The 23,251-nt window shown below is 53.4% G+C and overlaps 1 protein-coding gene across 1 annotated transcript in view; it reads left to right on the forward strand.

The window, feature by feature from the left end:
• The first annotated feature begins 13,637 nt into the window (after positions 1 to 13,637).
• Positions 13,638 to 23,251, forward strand: part of tor4aa (torsin family 4, member Aa) — a 71,615-nt gene continuing 62,001 nt past the window's right edge. Inside the window, exon 1 of the mRNA XM_056290942.1 lies at positions 13,638 to 13,826. The gene's annotated coding sequence lies outside the window, so the exon portion shown is untranslated. The remainder of the gene's footprint in view (positions 13,827 to 23,251) is intronic.

The raw sequence follows: 23,251 nt of genomic DNA on the forward strand, positions 1-23,251 counted from the left end.
TAAAAAACGATGTCCACGTTCCCCCTTAACCAACCTTCCCTGGCAGAGGGGCCAGATGAGTGTTTCGGCCCTTTCATCTCTGAAGGGTTTGTATCGCTCACCGGCACAGCCGAAGATCAATGTCCAGTTACTATCCTGAGAGATACTGGTGGTTCCCAATCATTCATTCACGCTACTGTCTTGCCTTTGACTAAAGACTCTGCCTGTGATGCAAGCGCTGTTGTGAGAGGAATCGGAATGAGTTTTGTGCCTGCACCGCTTCATCGTATCTATGTGAAATTGAAACTGGTTAGTGGTTTGTTTCCCGTAGCTGTTCGCGCCTCTTTACCAATCAGCGGCGTTGATTTCATCATGGGGAACGACATAGCAGGAGGGAAAGTATACCCCACACCTGAGGTCATGGATGTTCCCTTGTCTGTGACAGAGTCTGATGACTTGGCAAAGAAACATCCTGACGTGTTTGGTGTCTGTGCATTAACTAAAGCTCAGGCCCAGAGACAGCCAAAAGAGGTTGATCTGGCTGATTCGGTGTTTGTTTCAGCCTTGTCTGAGGACAAGTTGTCCTCTGTTGGTGAGTCAGCGAGTGATGGGCCCAAAGCACACAAGAATGCAAATGTGACTCTGCCACTAACACAGGAGGCATTCATCCAAGCCCAGAAGAGTGACCCTTCTCTGACAAGGGGTTTTGCTTTTGTTGTGAAAGGTGTCGAGTGTAGAAGAAACCACTCATACTCACTAGATGCTCTGGATGAGTGGCGCCATTGGCTGGAGGGGGCGGAACAGCCGTTCACCATCTGGACGGATCATAAGAACTTGACGTTCATCCGGGCAACCAAGCGCCTCAATGGTCGGCAGGCACGGTGGGCCAGCTTCCTCAGTCGGTTTGACTTCACGCTGACTTATCGCCCCGGGTCCCACAACACGAAGGCAGACTCCCTGTCCCGACAACACCCGAGGAGGGAGCCAGCTACAGAGGAGCCGACTCCCATCCTTCCTGAGGCCAGGGTGGTTGGCGTGGTTACCTGGGGCATCGAGATCGTGGTCAGGCAGGCGTTGCACTCTCATCCCGCCCCGAGCCACGTCCCTCCACGCCGCCTATTCGTCCCGGACGCAGTTCTCCAGTGGGGCCATGCCAGTCAGTTTGCTTGCCATCCAGGTGTCCACCGCACCTTCACCTTTCTGGCTCGGTGTTTCTGGTGGCCCACCATGAGGAACGATGTCAGGGACTTCGTAGGGGCCTGCTCCGTCTGTGCTCGCAGCAAGGCCTCTCACCAGGCACCCGCGGGTCTGCTGCAGCCCCTCCCAACTCCAAGCCGGCCCTGGTCCCATGTGGCGTTGGATTTTGTCTCCGGACTGCCGCCCTCCCAGGGTAACACTGTGATCCTGACAGTGGTGGACCGCTTCAGTAAGGGAGTGCACCTGGTGGCCCTCCCCAGACTCCCATCGGCTTCTGAGACGGCGGACCTCCTGACGAGCCACGTGTTCCGTTTCCACGGCCTTCCCCTGGACGTCGTCTCGGACTGAGGGCCCCAGTTCGTCTCCCAGGTATGGCGGGCCTTTTGTAAGGGGTTGGGTGCCTCTGTTAGTCTCTCCTCTGGCTATCACCCACAGACTAACGGACAGACAGAGAGGATGAACCAGAGCGTGGAGTCTGCCCTCCGGTGCGTGGCCGCCAAGAAGCCCAGCTCCTGGAGCCGGTTCCTCCCCTGGGTCGAGTATGCCATCAACTGCCTGGTCAGCTCTGCCACTGGCCTCTCACCTTTTGAGGTGTCCCTGGGCTACCAGCCGCCTCTCTTTGCTGCGCAGGAGTCGGAAGTGGCGGTTCCCTCCGTGCAGGCCCATCTGAACCGGTGTCATCGCGTCTGGGAGGTGACCAGAGCTGCTCTGCTCCGGGCAGCTGAGCGCGCCAGTCGGAGAGCCAACCGACGCCGGTCCCCAGCACCTACGTACCAACCAGGCCAAAGGGTGTGGCTGTCCTCGAAGGATCTCCCGCTTCAGTCCACCGCGAAGAAGCTGAACCCCCGGTTTGTCGGGCCCTTTGAGAGCAGGAAGGTTCTCAGCCCCGTGGCGGTGTGTCTTAAGCTTCCGGCTTCCTTGAAGACCCATCCCGTGTTTCATGTGTCTCGGGTTAAGCCTGTCTCCCACAGTCCTCTGATGCCTCCTGCCCCGGCTCCGCCTCCCCCTGAGATCGTGGATGGGCACCTCCAGTGGAAGGTCCGCCGGCTGCTGGACCTCCGGCGCCGAGGACGGGGGTTCCAGTATTTGGTGGACTGGGAGGGCTACGGTCCGGAGGAACGTAGCTGGGTCTCCCGCCAGCTCATCCTGGACCCTGGGCTGCTCACTGAGTTCCATCATTCCCATCCCGACAAGCCGGGCAAGTCGCCTGGTGGCTCCCGTCGAGGGGGGGGGTACTGTTATGGCTCGCTCACCCCCCCCACCCCGCGCCGGCAGCCAATCGGCTCGTCAGGGCCGGCCTTAGTCATCAGGGCTGGGCTTAAGTTTGGTGGCCTCCCACGTGCCCGTTGTCAGTTCGTGTTGTAACCTCCCCGCACCCGCAGTAGCGGCGACTCTCCTCTCACGGTCCTTTTCTCTACGAACTCATCCCAGCCCTTGGTTCATGTTTTTCCCTTGCAAAGTTTCCCCGTGGAAGTATCCTGCCGTGTTCCCGTTTGGATTACCCGCGAGCCTTTTTCCCCTTGGACTTTCCGTTTTTTTTCCTTGTCGCTCATTGCCTTCCCATGTTTGACTAGTTGTACGCGTAAGGAATAAAGTACGCCAGTTTTCGGCTAACCCCATCTCTGTCTGGTGTCGTGCGCTTGGGGTCCTCCACAAACCCTAACAAATAAAACAAACTAAACAATACAAAATACAAAATAAAACAAACTAAACAAGACAAAATAAACTGTTGTGGGTCGGAAAGGAACCAGTGCAGGGGTCCGGCAGGGTCAAGCCCGTAGGCACCCAGCTCTGGTCTTCCGGACCGTAGCCCTCCCAGTCCACCAGGTACTGGAAGCCCCTCCCACGGCGGCGGACACGCAATAGCTTCCGGACCGGCCAGACCGGGTCGCCTTCCTGGAGTGCACGGGGAGGAGGCGGGGCTGCGACAGATGGGGAGATGGCACTGACAGACACAGGCTTCAGCTTGGAAACATGAAACACGGGATGTGCACGAAGAGAAGGAGGGAGAGACAAACGCACTGCAGTGGGGTTGACGATCCTCTCCACAGTGTAGGGTCCCACGTAGAGAGCGGCGAGCTCGCGAGAGGTCGTCGGGATGGAGAGGTCCTTGGCCAGGAGCCAGACACGCTGACCAGGCTGGTAGACCGGGGCTGGGACGCGACGCCGGTTAGAGGAGCGTTGGGACCGGTCGTTGGCTCGCAGCAGGGCGGCACGAGCAGACCTCCACATGCGGCGGCATTGGTGGAGATGATCCCTGGCTGACGGGACCGCCACCTCAGTCTCTTGCTGGGGAAACACGGCGGGCTGGTAGCCCAGTGAACATTCGAAAGGAGACATTCCAGTGGCAGAGCTCATGGTGTTGTGAGCATACTCAACCCAGGCCAGGTGCTTGTTCCAGGTCGAGGGGCTGCTGGTGGTCACACATCTCAGGGTAGACTCCAGGCTCTGGTTGGTGCGCTCCGCCTGTCCGTTTGTCTGAGGGTGGTAACAAGAAGAGAGACTGACCGTGGCCCCAATCCCCCTACAGAAGGCCTGCCACACCTGGGAAGAGAACTGGGGACCCCGGTCAGAAACAATGTCCAGGGGAATGCCATGGGGACGGACCACGAGGACAACCAGCAGTTCGGCGGTCTCGGTGGAGGACGGGAGCTTGGGGAGCGCCATGAAATGGGCCTGCTTGAAAAACGGTCGACAATCTGTGTCACCCTGAGACACCGGGAGTCCAGTCACGAAGTCCAGGGAGATGTGTGACCAGGGGCGACTGGGGACCGGGAGGGGACGCAGGAGACCAGCAGGGGGGCGATGGGAGGTCTTACTCCGGGCGCAGGTGATACACGCCGCCACAAACTCCCGAACGTCAGCCTACATGGTAGGCCACCAGAAGCGACGCCCGAGGAAGGACAGTGTCCTGGAAGCGCCAGGGTGGCAGGTGAAGCGGCTGGAGTGGCCCCACTCGAGAACCCTGGAGCGGACAGGGGCAGGCACAAACAGACGGTTAGGGGGAACGTTACCAGGGCTGGGGTGAGTTCGCTGGGCGGTCCTGACCAGAGAGTCGATGGCCCAGGTGACGACGCCCACAACACGGGTCGGAGGCAAGATGGTGTCGTAGACGCCCCCGGGTGGAGCCGAGAGAGCGCGTCTGCTCTGGAATTCTGTGAGCCTGGACGATAGGACAGCATAAAATTGAATCGGCTGAAGAATTGCGCCCAGCGGGCCTGGCGGTCACTCACCCGTTTAGCTGACCGGATGTACACCAGGTTCCGGTGGTCCGACCATACCAGGAAGAGATGCTCCGCCCCCTCGAGCCAGTGTCTCCATTCTGCCAGGGCGGCGTGGACGGCCAGCAGCTCCCGGTCGCCGACGTCATAGTTGCGCTCAGCTGGTGTGAGGCGCCGGGAGAAAAAGGCACAGGGGTGCAAACGGTGATCCTCTGCTGAGCGTTGTGAGAGGACCGCCCCCAACCCAGAGTCAGAGGCGTCCACCTCCACCACGAACTAACGGGTAGGATCCGGGTGGGCGAGCACCGGGGCCTCGGAGAACCTCCTCTTGAGGTCTGTAAAGGCGGTCTGATCCTCCGGGGTCCAGTCAAACTGGCGGAGGGTGGAGGTGAGAGCTGAGAGGGGCGCGGCGATGCGGATGTAGTCCTTGATGAACTTCCTGTAGAAGCCCGCAAAACCCAGGAAGCGTTGCAGCTCTGTCCGGTTCTGGGGTCTGGGCCACTCCAACACTGCCTCGACCTTCTTAGTGTCAGTCCACAATGTGGCCAAGGAACTCCAGTGAGGAGGTGTGAAAAGCGCACTTCTCCGCCTTGACAAACAGGCGGTTCTCCAGAAGGCGCTGCAACACCAGGCGAACGTGTTGGATGTGTTCGTTGAGAGAACGGGAAAAAACTAAAATGTCGTCCAAATAAACCACAACAAAAACATTGATCATGTCCCGGAGCACGTCATTAACAAGGGTCTGGAAAACTGCAGGGGCGTTTGTGAGGCCGAAAGGCATAACTAAGTACTCGAAATGTCCCAGCGGCGTATTGAAAGCAGTCTTCCACTCGTCTCCTTCTCTGATGCGGACGAGATGGTAAGCACTGCGTAAATCAAGCTTGGAAAAAATGGTGGCAGCAGAGGGGGGTTCAAACGCGGAGCTCATGAGGGGTAATGGATAGCGGTTCTTAATCGTGATGTCATTAAGTTGTCTGTAATCAATACAGGGGCGGAGCGTGCCATCCTTCTTACCAACAAAGAAGAATCCGGCCGCCATGGGGGAGTCGGAGGGGCGAATGATCCCGGAGGCGAGTGAGTCGGTGATGTACTCCTGCATGGCCTTCTTCTCCGGAAGGGTGATGTTATACAGGGAGGAGCTCAATAGCGCAGTCGTAGGGGCGGTGTGGAGGGAGAGAGAGCGCCTCGGTCTTGCTGAAGGCAGCCGCAAGGTCATGATAAACCTCGGGAAAGTCAGAGAGGTCTGGAGGAGGAGGCTCCCGATGATCCGAGCGGAGGACCAGGCGATGTTGGGGTCATGCCTCTGCAACCAAGGCCTCCCGAGAACCAGTGGTGAGGAGGAGCAGTGAACACAAGGAGGCGGATCATCTCGACATGGTTGCCTGAGACAGCTTGAGAGGCTCAGTGGTGTGGGTGATGCGACAGAGAGCGCGTCCATCCAGGGAGTGGGTCTAAATAGGGGTCTCCAGTGGGGTGAGACTGATGCCAGCCTGCCGAGCTAGGGCCCCGTCAATGAAACTCCGGTCGGCTCCAGAGTCTGCCGATAGGCAGAGACTGCTGACCCCAGGCGAGAGACACAGGGAATAAAGGGGAGGGGGAAGGCTTGTTCTGGGGCAGAGTCATGCAGCTTACTAGTAGCCCCTCCCCTAGTAAGCTCGGCCCTTTGGGCGTGTGGTAAAGTCCCGAATGAAGTGTCCGGCCTGCCCACAGTACAAACAGAGCCGGCCTCGCACGCTCAGCCCCGGTGAGGCGTGACCGAGCCACCTCCATGGGCTCCACCTCAGGCTCAGGTAGTCGTGGCGAGGGAATGTACGGAGCTGCTGGTGCTGGCTGGGGATCCCGGACGGGGCGAGGTGACTGGGGGATACCCCAGGGAGGGGTGAGGGACTGGCGCTGAGCTCGAGCGCGTTCATCTCGCCTTGCCTGGAGGCGTTGGTCCATCTTCAGAGCCAGGCCGATTAACTCATTGCAGGTCGCCGACCAGTCTCTAAAAAGTCCATCCTTGACCTCCTCGCTTAAGCCCCGCCTATATGCACTCAGCAGGGCCTCGTCATTCCAACGGCAGGACTCGGAAATCGACAGTGTATTCGGCCACCGAACGAGAGCCCTGTTTGATGGTGTGGAGACGGGCGGTGGCGTCACAGCCACCAATGGGGTGATCGAACACACTCTTGAATTCCCTGAAAAGGCTGCATAATCAGAAGACATGGCGGGTTTCTGGTCTAGGGCAGCCGTGGCCCATCTGAGAGCCCTACCCATAAGCAGGGACACAATAAAGGCGACCCTAGCGCCGTCTGAAGTGTAACGGCTGGGCTGGTGGCGGAATACCAGCTCGCACTGGACTAAGAAGCCACGGCAGAGCTCAAACTCACCCTCATAGGACTTCGGGGGGGTTAGCTTGGGCTCTCTATGAGCGGGCCCGAGAACCGGAGCTGGGGCTGGAACTGGTCCTGGGGCAGGTTGGTCCGCTTGAGGCGCGGGTTGCGGTGGGCTTACCGTCACGTCCAGGCGATCCAGCCGAGCGAGGACTTGAGCGAAGGCGGCGGTGAGACGGTTCTCCAGCGCCGTCATCCGTGTGTCCTGTTGTTGGACCGCTGCGTTGAGTCCTACGATGAGCGGAGGATCGCCAGATCCGCTGGGAGTAGCCGCCGGAGTTGCTGCTGGAGTTCCTGCTGGACCCGGTTCCATCGTGGCCAGATTGTACTGTTTGTTATGTCTGCACACATCGACAGTGCTGCATTTTATTTGGTGCTATTCTATTGTGCTGGAATCGATTGGTGATGCCTGCGGGCTCTGGGTTGTTTCATCGGGTCTGCCTGTGATGCTGTGTCAGTCTAAATAAAGAATGCCACGGAGAGGTTGTGTCGAGCGACAGCGCTGTGTCCTGACGTGATTTCTAAATACAATATTGGCGACGAGGATGGCTGATATCTCTCCCACCACCTGCCCCCTTCCTGTCATTACATGGCGAGCCTCCGGTACCATGGACTCGCTGGCTACATAGTTTTGAAAATTACATCATCGCCTCAGGGCTCGACGACGTGAGCCAGGCTAGGAAGACGGCTCTGTTGCTACACTGCTTGGGAGCAGAGGGTCATCGTGTGCTCGGGTCTCTGGGGAACGTCACAAGCTTTGCCGAAGCTGTGGGTCTTATGAGCACCCATTTCGCTGCTCCACAGAGTGCCCTCCTTCGGCGATTTATATTCCGTCAGCGACACCAACTGCCTGGTGAGTCTGTGCAGCAGTATGTAGCTAATTTGCGGGGGCTAGCTAGCTAGCTCATGCAAGTTTCAGGACGAGATGGTTCGCGACCAGCTAATCGAACACACCAACAACGCAAAGGTGCGTGAGACTCTCCTGCTGGAGAAAGACGATCTGCTGCTGTCCAGAGCAATTACCATCGCACTACAGGTTGAGGGAGCAGCTGAGTGTGCTGCTATGCTAAATACACAGCAAGTGGCCACCTCCAGTCAAGCTGCCAACGACTCCTCCCTCTACTCACGGCTGCCCCTCGGGACGCAACCCAGCCAGAGCGAGGCGGGCGCCGACTCCACTGGGGACGTCTTGCAACTGCAACGACGGCGTTCTCGGCCCCGCCCTCAACAGTCCTGTGGTAACTGTGGATCTCGGTCTCATATTTCAAGGGCTCAGAACTGCCCTGCCCGTGGCCAGACATGCCGTAGCTGCCGTAAGCACAATCACTTTGCCAACGTCTGTCGATCTTCCCCGGCTGGGTCAGAGGGCCACACCCTCCAGTCTTCAACCGCCGTCATTCACAAGGTGAGCTCTGGGCCAGTGTCATTCAAATCATGCACAGTCAAAATTAATGATGTGTGCATCCCCCTGCTGTTGGACACCGGTGCAGGTGTGTCTCTCCTCAATGTTGATACCTACAGTCAATTTTTCGGTTCACTGCCACTGTCCGCACCCTCAGCTGTCCTCTGTGGGTATGGTGACTCCAAAATCGATCTGGTTGGCTCTCTCCAAGTGACTGTCCGCTATCGAACCAACCTGGTGCCCAATGCAGTTTTTCATGTGGCACGCCGTGGGGCGAACCTGATGGGCCTGGACCTGTTCTCCGCTCTGGGGTTCTCCCTCTTAGACACAAGGGGGGCAGCAATCCTGACTGTTGCCACACCTTGGCAGCAGAAGTGGCCATCGCTGTTTATGGGGCTGGGCTGCCTCTCCGCCTTCGCCCATCAACCTCTCCTCAACCCTGCGGTGAAATCTGTCATCCAACCACTGCGCCGCATCCCGTTGGCTCTCCGTGATGGGGTCTCCGCCGAGCTGCAACAACTGCTGGAAGCTGGCATCATTGAACCAGTGGACGCGTCACCTTGGGTCTCAAACCTCATGGTGGCTAAGAAGAAGTCGGGGGGCCTGCGTGTCTGCGTCGATCTACGTGCAGTAAATAAGGCAGTGGTCCCTGATAAGTATCCACTGCCCACCTCAGAAGAACTCACTGCTCAGTTCTATGGCTCTGAGGTGTTCTCCAAGCTCGACCTCCGACAGGGGTACTTACATGTGCCCCTCCACCCCAGCAGCCGAAACCTCACAGCCTTTGTGACGCATGCAGGAGTGTTTCGCTACACCAGGATGCCTTTCGGTCTCAGCTCCGCCCCTAGCTGCTTCCAGAAAATCATGGTCTCCGTGCTGGCTGGCATACTGGGCGTGACCATTTATCTGGACGATATAGTGGTACACGGGCCCACCAGTGAAATCCACGACAAGCGCCTCAACGTGGTCTTCGCAGCCCTGTAAAAGCACAAGCTAACTCTCAATGCTGAGAAATGTGTCCTCTCTGTGCCAGCCATCGAGTTCGTGGGGTTCCGGCTGTCAGCGAGCGGTGTAACTCCACTACAATCCAACGTGGACGCCATTCAGGCCATCCCTGAGCCCAGCTCGGCCGCCCAGGTCGCCTCCTTCCTGGGTATGACAAGTTACTACCTGAGGTTTCTTCCCCAGTACTCTGCGACCACAGCCCCCCTGCGCCAGCTGCTGCGTAAGGACGAGCCATGGGTGTGGTCAAAGGCATGCTGTGATGCTGTGCGTGATCTCAAGACTCAACTGACTTCACCACCAGTGTTGGCTCACTTCGACATCTCCAGCTCCACCTTTGTGACCTGTGACGCATCAGCCACAGCGATAGGGGCTGTGCTGTCTCAAACCCAGAACGGTGTGGAGAAGCCCATCGCCTTCGCCTCCCGTGCCCTCAACCTGACCGAACAGCGGTACTCCGTGGGTGAGCGTGAGGCGTTAGCCTGTATCTGGGCTTGTGAAAGGTGGCACCTCTACCTCTATGACCGCTCTTTCACCCTCAGGACAGATCACCAGGCCCTGACAGCGCTGCTGTCCACATCTGGGACAGACCACAAACCCCTGAGGTTGCACCGCTGGTCTGACTGCCTCCGCCAGTACAACTTCAGCCTGCAGTTCACCCCAGGCAGAGACAATGTTTTCGCCGACCTGCTCTCTCGCTCTGTCTCCACCCCAGCTCCACAGATGGACACTGACTGTGTGGAAAAGGACATTGTCCAAATGCTACACACACCCCTTCAGGCCACTGTCTCTCTGCAGAAGCTGAGGGCAGCCTCCGAACAGGACCCTGTCCTCTCCCAGCTCCGCACCTACATCCAGAACGGCTGGCCTCACAAGGTCCCAGAGGAGCTGGCTGCGTTCGCCCGAGTCAGACAGGAGCTCTCCTGCTGGAACGACACCTGCGTGGCACGTGGGTTTTGCACAGTGGTCCCAGCTGCTCTCCGTGCACGTGTTTTGAATATGGCGCATGAAGGCCACCTGGTTATTGTGAAACTGAAACAGCGCTGCCGAGACCTGGTGTGGTGGCCGGGGATAGACAGAGATATTGAGGCTCTGGTGAAGGACTGTTCTGCCTGCCTTGTGAGTGGCAAGACTGGCCACCAGGCTCCCCCACCCCTGCAACCTCTCGCCTGGCCCTCTCAGCCCTGGGAACACATGCAGTTGGACATTTGTGGTGAGATCCATGGAGTTCCCCACCACCAACGCTTCATGGTGGTCGCCTACGATCTACACTCAAAATGGCCTGAACTCACCACTTCCGGCACTGTGACCTCACAGATCATCATCGACTTCCTGAACTCTCTTTTCTCTCGCTGGGGCCTCCCAAAGACCATCACCACTGACAACGGCCCTCAGCTGGTCTCTGCTGAGTTCGCTGCTTATCTCGAAAGCAAGGGCATCCGTCATATACGCACTGCGTACTACCACCCCCAGGCCAATGGCGGCGTTGAACGTTTTCACCAGTCACTGAAGAACGGCCTCAGAGCACACATGGCCCAAGGGTGCTTTTTCACGCAGGCCATCCGTCACACTCTGCTGCACTATCGGGCCACACACCACTCGACCACAGGCGTCTCCCCAGCCTCTCTCATGCTAGGCCGGGAACTGTGCATGCTCCTTGACAGGCTCCGCCCCTCCACACCCCAGGCACCTCCCTCTGGGGTCAGAGCCTCAGTCACTCGTCAGCAGACGCGGATGAAGCAACGGTTTGACCAGTCAAAACGAACCAGGGTGCCAGACATCAATGTGTCAGACTGGGTCAGGGTCCGCAGGCCCCACAGGGACAATAAAATGGCTTCATACTGGTCCTCTCCTCTCCAAGTCACCCGTCAGCTGGGCCCAGCCACTTACCTCCTCAGCGATGGCACTCGGTGGCGCTCCAGTCGTCTACGGAAGGTGTCAGCTCCGCCACACACAGCTGGTGACACAACCTTAGCCATTCCCTCAGCATGGCGAGATGCCCCGGGGCTTCATGCAGCTCCTACACGGGCCCCAGACATTCCTGGGCCTCAGCTTCCCCTGCCTTCTCCCTCCCCACCTCGGCCTGCCCAGCCTCAGGCCGCCCCGCGACCTGTTCGCACACGTTTACGCCCTGGCCACCTAGAGGACTTTGTGTCAACCTTTCATGTTTGAAATCCTGCCGGGGCGGGGGGGGGGGGGGATGTTATGTCTGCACACATCGGCAGTGCTGCATTTGATTTGGTGCTGTTCTATTGTGCTGGGATCGATTGGTGATGCCTGCGGGCTCTGGGTTGTTTGATCGGGTCTGCCTGTGATGCTGTGTCAGTCTAAATAAAGAATGCAACGTAGCGGTTGTGTCGAGCGACAGTGCTGTGTCCTGACGGGATTTCTAAATACAATACTGTTGTGGGTCGGAAAGGAACCAGTGCAGGGGTCCGGCAGGGTCAAGCCCGTAGGCACGTTTATTTCTATTCAGGGAAGGGAAATGCGGGATGTGTATGGTGCAACTAGAGTCCTGGATGTGGGGTGTGTAAAAGACTATGTGTTTGTGTGCAGGGCGAGTGTGGTGCGTGTGTGCAGGAATGTAAATGACTGGAGGGTGTTTGTGCGTGTTGGTGAAGCGCAAGTCCAGGAGTAGGGGTTCTGCGGGAGGCAGTGTGGGAGCACAAGGGAGGGGTCCGAGGAACACAAGGGACGCGAGGAAGACGGAGCCCGAGAAGCGCCGGCACCGGGGGTTCTGGGAGGACGGGGGAGAGAGACACAAAATTAGGCTCAGGAATCACAACACAGGAATTGCAGGAGGAAACACAGCCAAAGAGTCTCGCGATCTACTGGGTAACTACCGTACTAGATGGCACAATCTGGCACCGACTGCACGTCAGCTGACTGCAGATTGGCTTCAGGTGCGCTGATCACCGAGGAGCCTCTGGTGCGTAGCTGCGTTCTCAACGGGCGCGCTGATTGAACCCTGCCGGTAGACTCAGGCGGAGACGCGCCTTGCGTCTGGACCACAACATAAACCAAACTAAACAAGGCAGAATACAAAACAAAACAAACTAAACAAGACAAAATACAAAATAAAACTAACCAAATACAAATAAAACAAACCAAACAATACAAAATAAAACAACCTAAACAAGACAAAATAAAACAACCTAAACAAGACAAGATACAAAATAAAACAAACCAAACAATACAAAATAAAACAAACTAACCAAGACAAAACAAAACAAAATAAACAAGACACAACGCAAAATAAACCAAACTAAACAAGACAAAATAAACCAAACTAAACAAGACACATTACAAAATAAAACAAACTAAACAATACAAAAAAACTAAACAATACAAAATAAACCAAACTAAACAAGACAAAATACAAAATAAAACAAACCAAACAATACAAAATAAACCAAACTAAACAACACAAAATACAAAATAAAACAAACCAAACAATACAAAAAAACTAAACAATACAAAATAAACCAAACTAAACAAGACAAAATACAAAATAAAACAAACCAAACAATACAAAATAAACCAAACTAAACAACACAAAATACAAAATAAAACAAACCAAACAATACAAAATAAACCAAACTAAACAAGACAAAATACAAAATAAAACAAACCAAACAATACAAAATAAAACAAACCAAACAATACAAAATAAACCAAACCAAACAAGACAAAATACAAAATAAAACAAACCAAACAATACAAAATAAAACAAACCAAACAATACAAAATAAAACAAACCAAACAATACAAAATAAACCAAACCAAACAAGACAAAATACAAAGTAAAACAAACCAAACAATACAAAGTAAAACAAACCAAACAAGACAAAATACAAAGTAAAACAAACCAAACAATACAAAATAAAACAAACCAAACAATACAAAATAAGCCAAACTAATCAAGACAAAATACAAAATAAAACAAACCAAACAATACAAAATAAAACAAACTAAACAATACAAAATAAACCAAAGTAAACAAGACAAAATACAAAATAAAACAAACCAAACAATACAAAATAAAACAAACCAAACAATACAAAATAAAACAAGCTAAACAATACAAAATAAACCAAAGTAAACAAGACAAAATACAAAATAAAACAAACCAAACAATACAAAATAAACCAAACTAAACAAGACAAAATACAAAGTAAAACAAACCAAACAATACAAAATAAAACAAACCAAACAATACAAAATAAAACAAACTAAACAATACAAAAAGATGGATGAGACTAGAACTTAAAGCAAATATAATAGTAGAGAAATAAAAGGTTAGCACATCACCACATTTGACCAAATCTATGTATTCAGTTACACAGGAGTCGATGTAAAGAAAGGGACTGTACAACTGCGTGCAGGAGTGAGTATAACAAAAGAGGAAGAAAGGGGAGGAGCCTGCAGCGGACAGTAAGAAAGGGGAGGAGCCTGCAGCCGACACAGTGTTGCATGTAGGAAGTCTGGAGAGCGAGATAGGAGGGCTCTTCCTGACTGATAGTTTTGTGGCGCTATTCTGTTTTAGCTCCACTTAAAAACATGGACTAAAGGTTCTATAAGGGATCTATAAGGGATCTATAAGGGATCTAAACCTAACATTTTGAGAGGTAAATTTTCTCCACATTTGAGGTAAGCAGACTAGGCGTCTAGCAGTTTTTCTCTTCTCTCATTTCCCTCTGCTTGCTTTGCGTACACAGTTTACAAGCCCAAGTATGTGCAGCTGGTGGAGCTGGCCTCTGGCCAACTTCCCTCACTGTCTACTCTGTAAACAATGACGACGTCTGTAAAGTATGATGATGTCTGTAAAGTATGACGACGTCTGTAAAGTATGATGATGTCTGTAAAGTATGATGACGTCTGTAAAGTATGATGATGTCTGTAAAGTATGATGATGTCTGTAAAGTATGATGATGTCTGTAAAGAAGGATGTTTCTATGAGCGCTGAGAAAGACAGGATGTAAATATCAGTCATGACAGACTTTTTATCTGTGTGTGTGTGTGTGTGTGAGAGAGAGAGAGAGAGAGAGAGAGAGAGAGAGAGAGAGAGAGAGAGAGAGAGAGAGAGAGAGAGAGAGAGAGAGAGAGAGAGAGAGAGAGGGAGAGGTTGGGCACAGTTGAAAAGTATATGTGCTATGTATGGGCAGCAGTCTAAATTTAAGAAGAGCAGTGCCAGAAAATCAAAGGGGAGCAGAGAGACGGACACTAAAGTAGAGGGGAGCAGAGGGACAGACAGTAAAGTTAAGGGGAGCAGAGGGACAGACAGTAAAGTTAAGGGGAGCAGAGGGACAGACAGTAAAGTTAAGGGGAGCAGAGGGACAGACAGTAAAGTAGAGGGGAGCAGAGGGACAGGCAGTAAAGTTAAGGGGAGCAGAGGGACAGACAGTAAAGTTAAGGGGAGCAGAGGGACAGGCAGTAAAGTAAAGGGGAGCAGAGGGACAGGCAGTAAAGTTAAGGGGAGCAGAGGGACAGGCAGTAAAGTTAAGGGGAGCAGAGGGACAGACAGTAAAGTTAAGGGGAGCAGAGGGACAGACAGTAAAGTAAAGGGGAGCAGAGAGACGGACACTAAAGTAGAGGGGAGCAGAGGGACAGACAGTAAAGTAAAGGGGAGCAGAGGGACAGACAGTAAAGTAAAGGGGAGCAGAGGGACAGGCAGTAAAGTTAAGGGGAGCAGAGGGACAGACAGTAAAGTTAAGGGGAGCAGAGGGACAGACAGTAAAGTAAAGGGGAGCAGAGGGACAGACAGTAAAGTAAAGGGGAGCAGAGGGACAGACAGTAAAGTAAAAGGGAGCAGAGGGACAGACAGTAAAGTTAAGGGGAGCAGAGGGACAGACAGTAAAGTAAAGGGGAGCAGAGAGACAGGCAGTAAAGTTAAGGGGAGCAGAGGGACAGACAGTAAAGTTAAGGGGAGCAGAGGGACAGACAGTAAAGTTAAGGGGAGCAGAGGGACTGACAGTAAAGTACATTGGAGCAGAGGGACAGACAGTAAAGTAAAGGGGAGCAGAGAGACAGGCAGTAAAGTTAAGGGGAGCAGAGGGACAGACAGTAAAGTAAAAGGGAGCAGAGGGACAGACAGTAAAGTTAAGGGGAGCAGAGAGACAGTAAAGTAAAGAGGAGCAGAGGGACAGACAGTAAAGTAAAGGGGAGCAGAGGGACAGACAGTAAAGTTAAGGGGAGCAGAGGGACAGACAGTAAAGTTAAGGGGAGCAGAGAGACAGGCAGTAAAGTTAAGGGGAGCAGAGAGACAGACAGTAAAGTAGAGGGGAGCAGAGGGACAGGCAGTAAAGTTAAGGGGAGCAGAGGGACAGACAGTAAAGTTAAGGGGAGCAGAGGGACAGGCAGTAAAGTAAAGGGGAGCAGAGGGACAGGCAGTAAAGTTAAGGGGAGCAGAGGGACAGGCAGTAAAGTTAAGGGGAGCAGAGGGACAGACAGTAAAGTTAAGGGGAGCAGAGGGACAGACAGTAAAGTAAAGGGGAGCAGAGAGACGGACACTAAAGTAGAGGGGAGCAGAGGGACAGACAGTAAAGTAAAGGGGAGCAGAGGGACAGACAGTAAAGTAAAGGGGAGCAGAGGGACAGGCAGTAAAGTTAAGGGGAGCAGAGGGACAGACAGTAAAGTTAAGGGGAGCAGAGGGACAGACAGTAAAGTAAAGGGGAGCAGAGGGACAGACAGTAAAGTAAAGGGGAGCAGAGGGACAGACAGTAAAGTAAAAGGGAGCAGAGGGACAGGCAGTAAAGTAAAGGGGAGCAGAGGGACAGACAGTAAAGTTAAGGGGAGCAGAGGGACAGACAGTAAAGTTAAGGGGAGCAGAGGGACAGACAGTAAAGTAAAAGGGAGCAGAGGGACAGACAGTAAAGTAGAGGGGAGCAGAGGGACAGGCAGTAAAGTTAAGGGGAGCAGAGGGACAGACAGTAAAGTTAAGGGGAGCAGAGGGACAGGCAGTAAAGTAAAGGGGAGCAGAGGGACAGGCAGTAAAGTTAAGGGGAGCAGAGGGACAGGCAGTAAAGTTAAGGGGAGCAGAGGGACAGACAGTAAAGTTAAGGGGAGCAGAGGGACAGACAGTAAAGTAAAGGGGAGCAGAGAGACGGACACTAAAGTAGAGGGGAGCAGAGGGACAGACAGTAAAGTAAAGGGGAGCAGAGGGACAGACAGTAAAGTAAAGGGGAGCAGAGGGACAGGCAGTAAAGTTAAGGGGAGCAGAGGGACAGACAGTAAAGTTAAGGGGAGCAGAGGGACAGACAGTAAAGTAAAGGGGAGCAGAGGGACAGACAGTAAAGTAAAAGGGAGCAGAGGGACAGACAGTAAAGTTAAGGGGAGCAGAGGGACAGACAGTAAAGTAAAGGGGAGCAGAGAGACAGGCAGTAAAGTTAAGGGGAGCAGAGGGACAGACAGTAAAGTTAAGGGGAGCAGAGGGACAGACAGTAAAGTTAAGGGGAGCAGAGGGACTGACAGTAAAGTACATTGGAGCAGAGGGACAGACAGTAAAGTAAAGGGGAGCAGAGAGACAGGCAGTAAAGTTAAGGGGAGCAGAGGGACAGACAGTAAAGTAAAAGGGAGCAGAGGGACAGACAGTAAAGTTAAGGGGAGCAGAGAGACAGTAAAGTAAAGAGGAGCAGAGGGACAGACAGTAAAGTAAAGGGGAGCAGAGGGACAGACAGTAAAGTTAAGGGGAGCAGAGGGACAGACAGTAAAGTTAAGGGGAGCAGAGAGACAGGCAGTAAAGTTAAGGGGAGCAGAGAGACAGACAGTAAAGTAAAAGGGAGCAGAGGGACAGACAGTAAAGTTAAGGGGAGCAGAGGGACAGACAGTAAAGTTAAGGGGAGCAGAGGGACAGACAGTAAAGTAAAGGGGAGCAGAGGGACAGACAGTAAAGTAAAGGGGAGCAGAGGGACAGACAGTAAAGTAAAAGGGAGCAGAGGGACAGACAGTAAAGTTAAGGGGAGCAGAGGGACAGACAGTAAAGTAAAGGGGAGCAGAGAGACAGGCAGTAAAGTTAAGGGGAGCAGAGGGACAGACAGTAAAGTTAAGGGGAGCAGAGGGACAGACAGTAAAGTTAAGGGGAGCAGAGGGACAGACAGTAAAGTACATTGGAGCAGAGGGACAGACAGTAAAGTAAAGGGGAGCAGAGAGACAGGCAGTAAAGTTAAGGGGAGCAGAGGGACAGACAGTAAAGTAAAAGGGAGCAGAGGGACAGACAGTAAAGTTAAGGGGAGCAGAGAGACAGTAAAGTAAAGAGGAGCAGAGGGACAGACAGTAAAGTTAAGGGGAGCAGAGAGACAGTAAAGTAAAGAGGAGCAGAGGGACAGACAGTAAAGTAAAGAGGAGCAGAGGGACAGACAGATCCTGACATGTGGTAAAAGGCTGTAAATTGCTAGGAATGTGGCCTCCTGTCAGGCCGGTCCCTGTGACATGTAAAGTGGGAGGTCATCGGTTTACCCCAGCGGGGGGGGGGGGGGGGTCACCAGCTGTGTGGTTCACAGGGGGCGGGGCAGTGAGAACACACGTGTGTGCGCCTTCACAGAGTGACTGGTAAGTGAAACGGGACCCATGACGTCACACTGCAGGGTGTAGTAGTGAAACTGCTGGACGGCTGTTTAAATCCCCTGATCTGTCTGCAACAGCCACTCAAGCACTTTACCATTAACCCAAGCCTCACACTCACCCACCAACTCACCCACACACTCACCCACACACTCACCCACACACTCACCCACCCACTCACCCACCAACTCACCCACACACTCACCCACCCACTCACCCACACACTCACCCACCAACTCACCCACACACTCACCCACCAACTCACCCACACACTCACCCACCCACTCACCCACACACTCACCCACCCACTCACCCACCCACTCACCCACCAACTCACCCACACACTCACCCACCCACTCACCCACACACACACCCACCAACTCACCCACACACTCACCCACCAACTCACCCACACACTCACCCACCCACTCACCCACACACTCACCCACCAACTCACCCACACACTCACCCACCCACTCACCCACCCAGTCACCCACTCACCCACCCAGTCACCCACCCAGTCACCCACTCACCCACTCACCCACACACTCACCCACCCAGTCACCCACCCAGTCACCCACTCACCCACTCACCCACTCACCCACACACTCACCCACCCAGTCACCCACCCAGTCACCCACCCACTCACCCACTCACCCACCCACACACTCCCCCACTCACCCACCCAATCACCCACTCACCCACCAACTCACCCTCACACTCACCCACCAACTCACCCGCACACTCACCCACCCAATCACCCACCCAGTCACCCACTCACCCACCAACTCACCCACACACTCACCCACACACTCACTCACCCACTCACCCACCAACTCACCCACACACTCACCCACACACTCACCCACCCAGTCACCCACTCACCCACAACTCACCCACACACTCACCCACCCACTCACCCACCCAGTCACCCACTCACCCACCAACTCACCTACACACTCACCCACACACTCACTCACCCACTCACCCACTCACCCACCAACTCACCCACTCACCCACCAACTCACCCACACACTCACCCACCCAGTCACCCACACACTCACCCACCCAGTCACCCACACACTCACCCACTCACCCACCAACTCACCCACATACTCACCCACCCACTCACCCACCCAGTCACCCACCCAGTCACCCACTCACCCACTCACCCACACACTCACCCACCCAGTCACCCACCCAGTCACCCACCCACTCACCCACTCACCCACCCACACACTCCCCCACTCCCCCACCCAATCACCCACTCACCCACCAACTCACCCACCCACTCACCCACCCACTCACCCACACACTCACCCACCCAGTCACCCACTCACCCACTCACCCACACACTCACCCACCCAGTCACCCACTCACCCACCAACTCACCCACCCAGTCACCCACTCACCCACCCACACACTCCCCCACTCACCCACCCAATCACCCACTCACCCACCCAATCACCCACTCACCCACTCACCCACACACTCACCCACTCACCCACCCACACACTCCCCCACTCACCCACCCAATCACCCACTCACCCACTCACTCACCCACTCACCCACACACTCACCCACACACCCACACGCTCACCCACTCACCCACTCACCCACACACTCACCCACACACCCACCAACTCACCCACTCACACACCCACACACTCACCCACTCACACACCCACACACTCACCCACACACTCACCCACTCACTCACCCACACACTCACCCATTCACTCACCCACACACTCACCCACTCACTCACCCACACACTCACCCACACACCCACCAACTCACCCACACACTCACCCACTCACCCACACACTCACATACTCACCCACACACTCACCCACTCACCCACACACCCACATTCTCACCCACACACTCACCCACACACCCACCAACTCACCCACTCACTCACCCACACACTCACCCACACACCCACCAACTCACCCACTCACTCACCCACACACTCACCCACTCACCCACACACTCACATACTCACCCACACACTCACCCACTCACCCACACACCCACATTCTCACCCACACACTCACCCACTCACCCACACACTCACCCACACACTCACCCACTCACTCGCCCACACACTCACCCACACACCCACACACTCACCCACACACCCACCAACTCACCCACACACTCACCCACTCACCCACACACCCACCTTCTCACCCACACACTCACCCACTCACCCACACACCCACACACTCACCCACTCACTCACCCACACACTCACCCACACACCCACACACTCACCCACACACCCACCAACTCACCAACTCACCCACACACTCACCCACTCACCCACACACCCACATACTCATCCACTCACCCACTCACTCACCCACACACCCACACACCCACACACTCATCCACTCACCCACTCGCTCACTCATCCACTCACCCACTCACCCACACACCCAACCACTCACCCACACACTCATCCACTCACCCACACACCCACACACTCACCCACACACCCACACACTCATCCACTCACCCACTCGCTCACTCATCCACTCACTCACCCACTCACCCACACACCCACCCACTCACCCACACACTCATCCACTCACTCACACACCCACACACTCACCCACACACCCACACACCGAGACACTCATCACACACCCAGACGCTCACCCACACACCCACCCACTCACCCACACACTCATCCACTCACCCACACACCCACACACTCACCCACACACCCACACACCGAGACACTCATCACACACCCAGACGCTCACCCACACACTCACCCACGCACTCACCCACGAACACACACACTCACCCATACACACACACATGCACCCACGCACCCACACACTCACACTCACCCACACACCTACCTATGCACTCACACACTCACCCACACATTCACCCATGCACTCACTCACTCACTCATTCACTCACTCACCCACACGCTCTGACACTCACCCACACACTCACCCACTGATGGCGTGCTCCTCAAATTAGCAAATTAGCCAGCAGCTGACCGGGAGCAGACAGGGGTTAGGTGATAGATAGGGAGATGGTAGATCAGGGTTAGGTGGTAGGGGTTAGATGATAGGGGTTAGGTGATAGATAAGGGTTGGGTGGTAGGGTTAGATGATAGGGGTTAGGTGATAGATAAGGGTTGGGTGATAAGGGTTAGGTGGTAGGGGTTAGATGATAGGGGTTAGGTGATAGATAGGGAGATGGTAGATCGGGGTTATGTGATAAGGGTTAGGTGGTAGGGGTTAGATGATAGGGGTTAGGTGATAGATAAGGGTTATGTGATAAGGGTTAGGTGGTAGGGGTTAGATGATAGGGGTTAGGTGATAGATAAGGCTTAGGTGATAAGGGTTAGGTGGTAGGGGTTAGATGATAGGGGTTAGGTGATAGATAAGGCTTAGGTGATAAGGGTTAGGTGGTAGGGGTTAGATGATAGATAAGGGTTAGGTGATAAGGGTTAGGTGGTATGGGTTAGATGATAGATAAGGGTTAGGTGATAAGGGTTAGGTGGTAGGGGTTAGATGATAGGGGTTAGGTGATAGATAAGGGTTAGGTGGTAGGGGTTAGATGATAGGGGTTAGGTGATAGATAAGGGTTAGGTGATAACGGTTAGGTGGTAGGGGTTAGATGATAGGGGTTAGGTGATAGATAAGGCTTAGGTGGTAGGGGTTAGGTGGTAGGGGTTAGATGATAGGGGTTAGGTGATAGATAAGGCTTAGGTGGTAGGGGTTAGGTGGTAGGGGTTAGATGATAGATAAGGGTTAGGTGATAAATAAGGGTTAGATGATAGGGGTTAGGTGATAGATAAGGCTTAGGCGATAGATAGGGGTTAGATGATAGGGGTTAGGTGATAGACAGGGGTTAGGTGATAGATAAGGCTTAGGTGATAGATAGGGGTTAGATGATAGGGGTTAGGTGATAGATAGGGGTTAGATGATAGGGGTTAGGTGATAGATAAGGTTTAGGTGATAGATAGGGGTTAGATGATAGGGGTTAGGTGATAGATAGGGGTTAGATGATAGGGGTTAGGTGATAGATAGGGGTTAGGTGATAGATAAGGCTTAGGCGATAGATAGGGGTTAGATGATAGGGGTTAGGTGATAGATAGGGGTTAGATGATTAAGGTTAGGTGATAGATAGGGGTTAGATGATAGGGGTTAGGTGATAGGTAAGGGTTAGGTGATAGATAGGGGTTAGATGATAGGGGTTAGGTGATAGATAGGGGTTAGGTGATTAAGGTTAGGTGATAGATAGGGGTTAGATGATAGGGGTTAGGTGATAGGTAAGGGTTAGGTGATAGATAGGGGTTAGATGATAGGGGTTAGGTGATAGATAGGGGTTAGGTGATTAAGGTTAGGTGATAGATAAGGTTTAGGTGATAGGGGTTAGATGACAGGGGTTAGGTGATAGATAAGGGTTAGGTGATAGATAGGGGTTAGGTGATAGATAGGGGTTAGGTGATAAGGGTTAGGTGATAGATAAGGGTTAGGTGATAGGGGTTAGATGACAGGGGTTAGGTGATAAGGGTTAGGTGATAGATAGGGCTTAGGTGATAGGGCTTAGGTGATACGGGTTAGGCGATAGATAAGGTTTAGGTGATAGATAAGGGTTAGATGATAGGGGTTAGGTGATACGGGTTAGGTGATAGATAAGTGTCTGTGAATGTTCTCATTCATCCAGGTCATGGTTATCCAAAGGAGTTGAATCAAGTGCAACTGGACTTGGTATATATCCGTGAAGACGTTTCGCCTCTCATCCAAGAGGCTTCCTCAGCTCGTGCCTTTCTGACTAGACCAAGCTAGTCTGACTGGCTGGTGATGAGACTCAGATATTTATCTTCTAGGAGTCATTGTCAGAGCTATTGATGACCATGGCTCTTTGTGTTCCGATGTTTACTAATGCCCGTCGCTAACAGAGCCATAGATATGAGTGGCTCTTTTGTGTACCGATGTTTGTACCGTCGTTATCGGAGCTATTGATGCCCAGCAACACTCAGTCCCAACGGGAAGAACACAAACACCTGAGGGGAGCTTTAAAAACCTGCGGCTACCCCAGTTGGACCTTTGTGAAAACTGCAACACGTTCCAAAAAGACCATGCAGGTGAGCGATGAGGAGAAAAGGAACAGAAGGAAGAGCACAGTCATCCCGTATGTTTCTGGGGTCTCCGAGAAACTCAGGAGAATTTTCAACAAACACCGCATCCCGATATACTTCAAACCTAGCAACACACTCCGACAAAGACTGGTTCATCCCAAAGACCGTGTACCACACACCTGGAAAAGCAATCTGGTGTATGCTGTACAATGCAATGAGGATTGCACTGACCTATACATAGGAGAAACCAAACAACCACTACACAAACGGATGGCCCAACACAGAAGGCCAAACTCCTCAGGACAAGACTCAGCAGTCTATCTACACCTAAAGGAGAAGACACACTCCTTCCAGGACAGCAACGTACACATTTTGGACAGAGAAGATAGATGGTTTGAAA

The sequence above is a fragment of the Lampris incognitus genome, chromosome 12, assembly GCF_029633865.1.
Source record: "Lampris incognitus isolate fLamInc1 chromosome 12, fLamInc1.hap2, whole genome shotgun sequence".
NCBI classification, from domain to species: domain Eukaryota; kingdom Metazoa; phylum Chordata; class Actinopteri; order Lampriformes; family Lampridae; genus Lampris; species Lampris incognitus.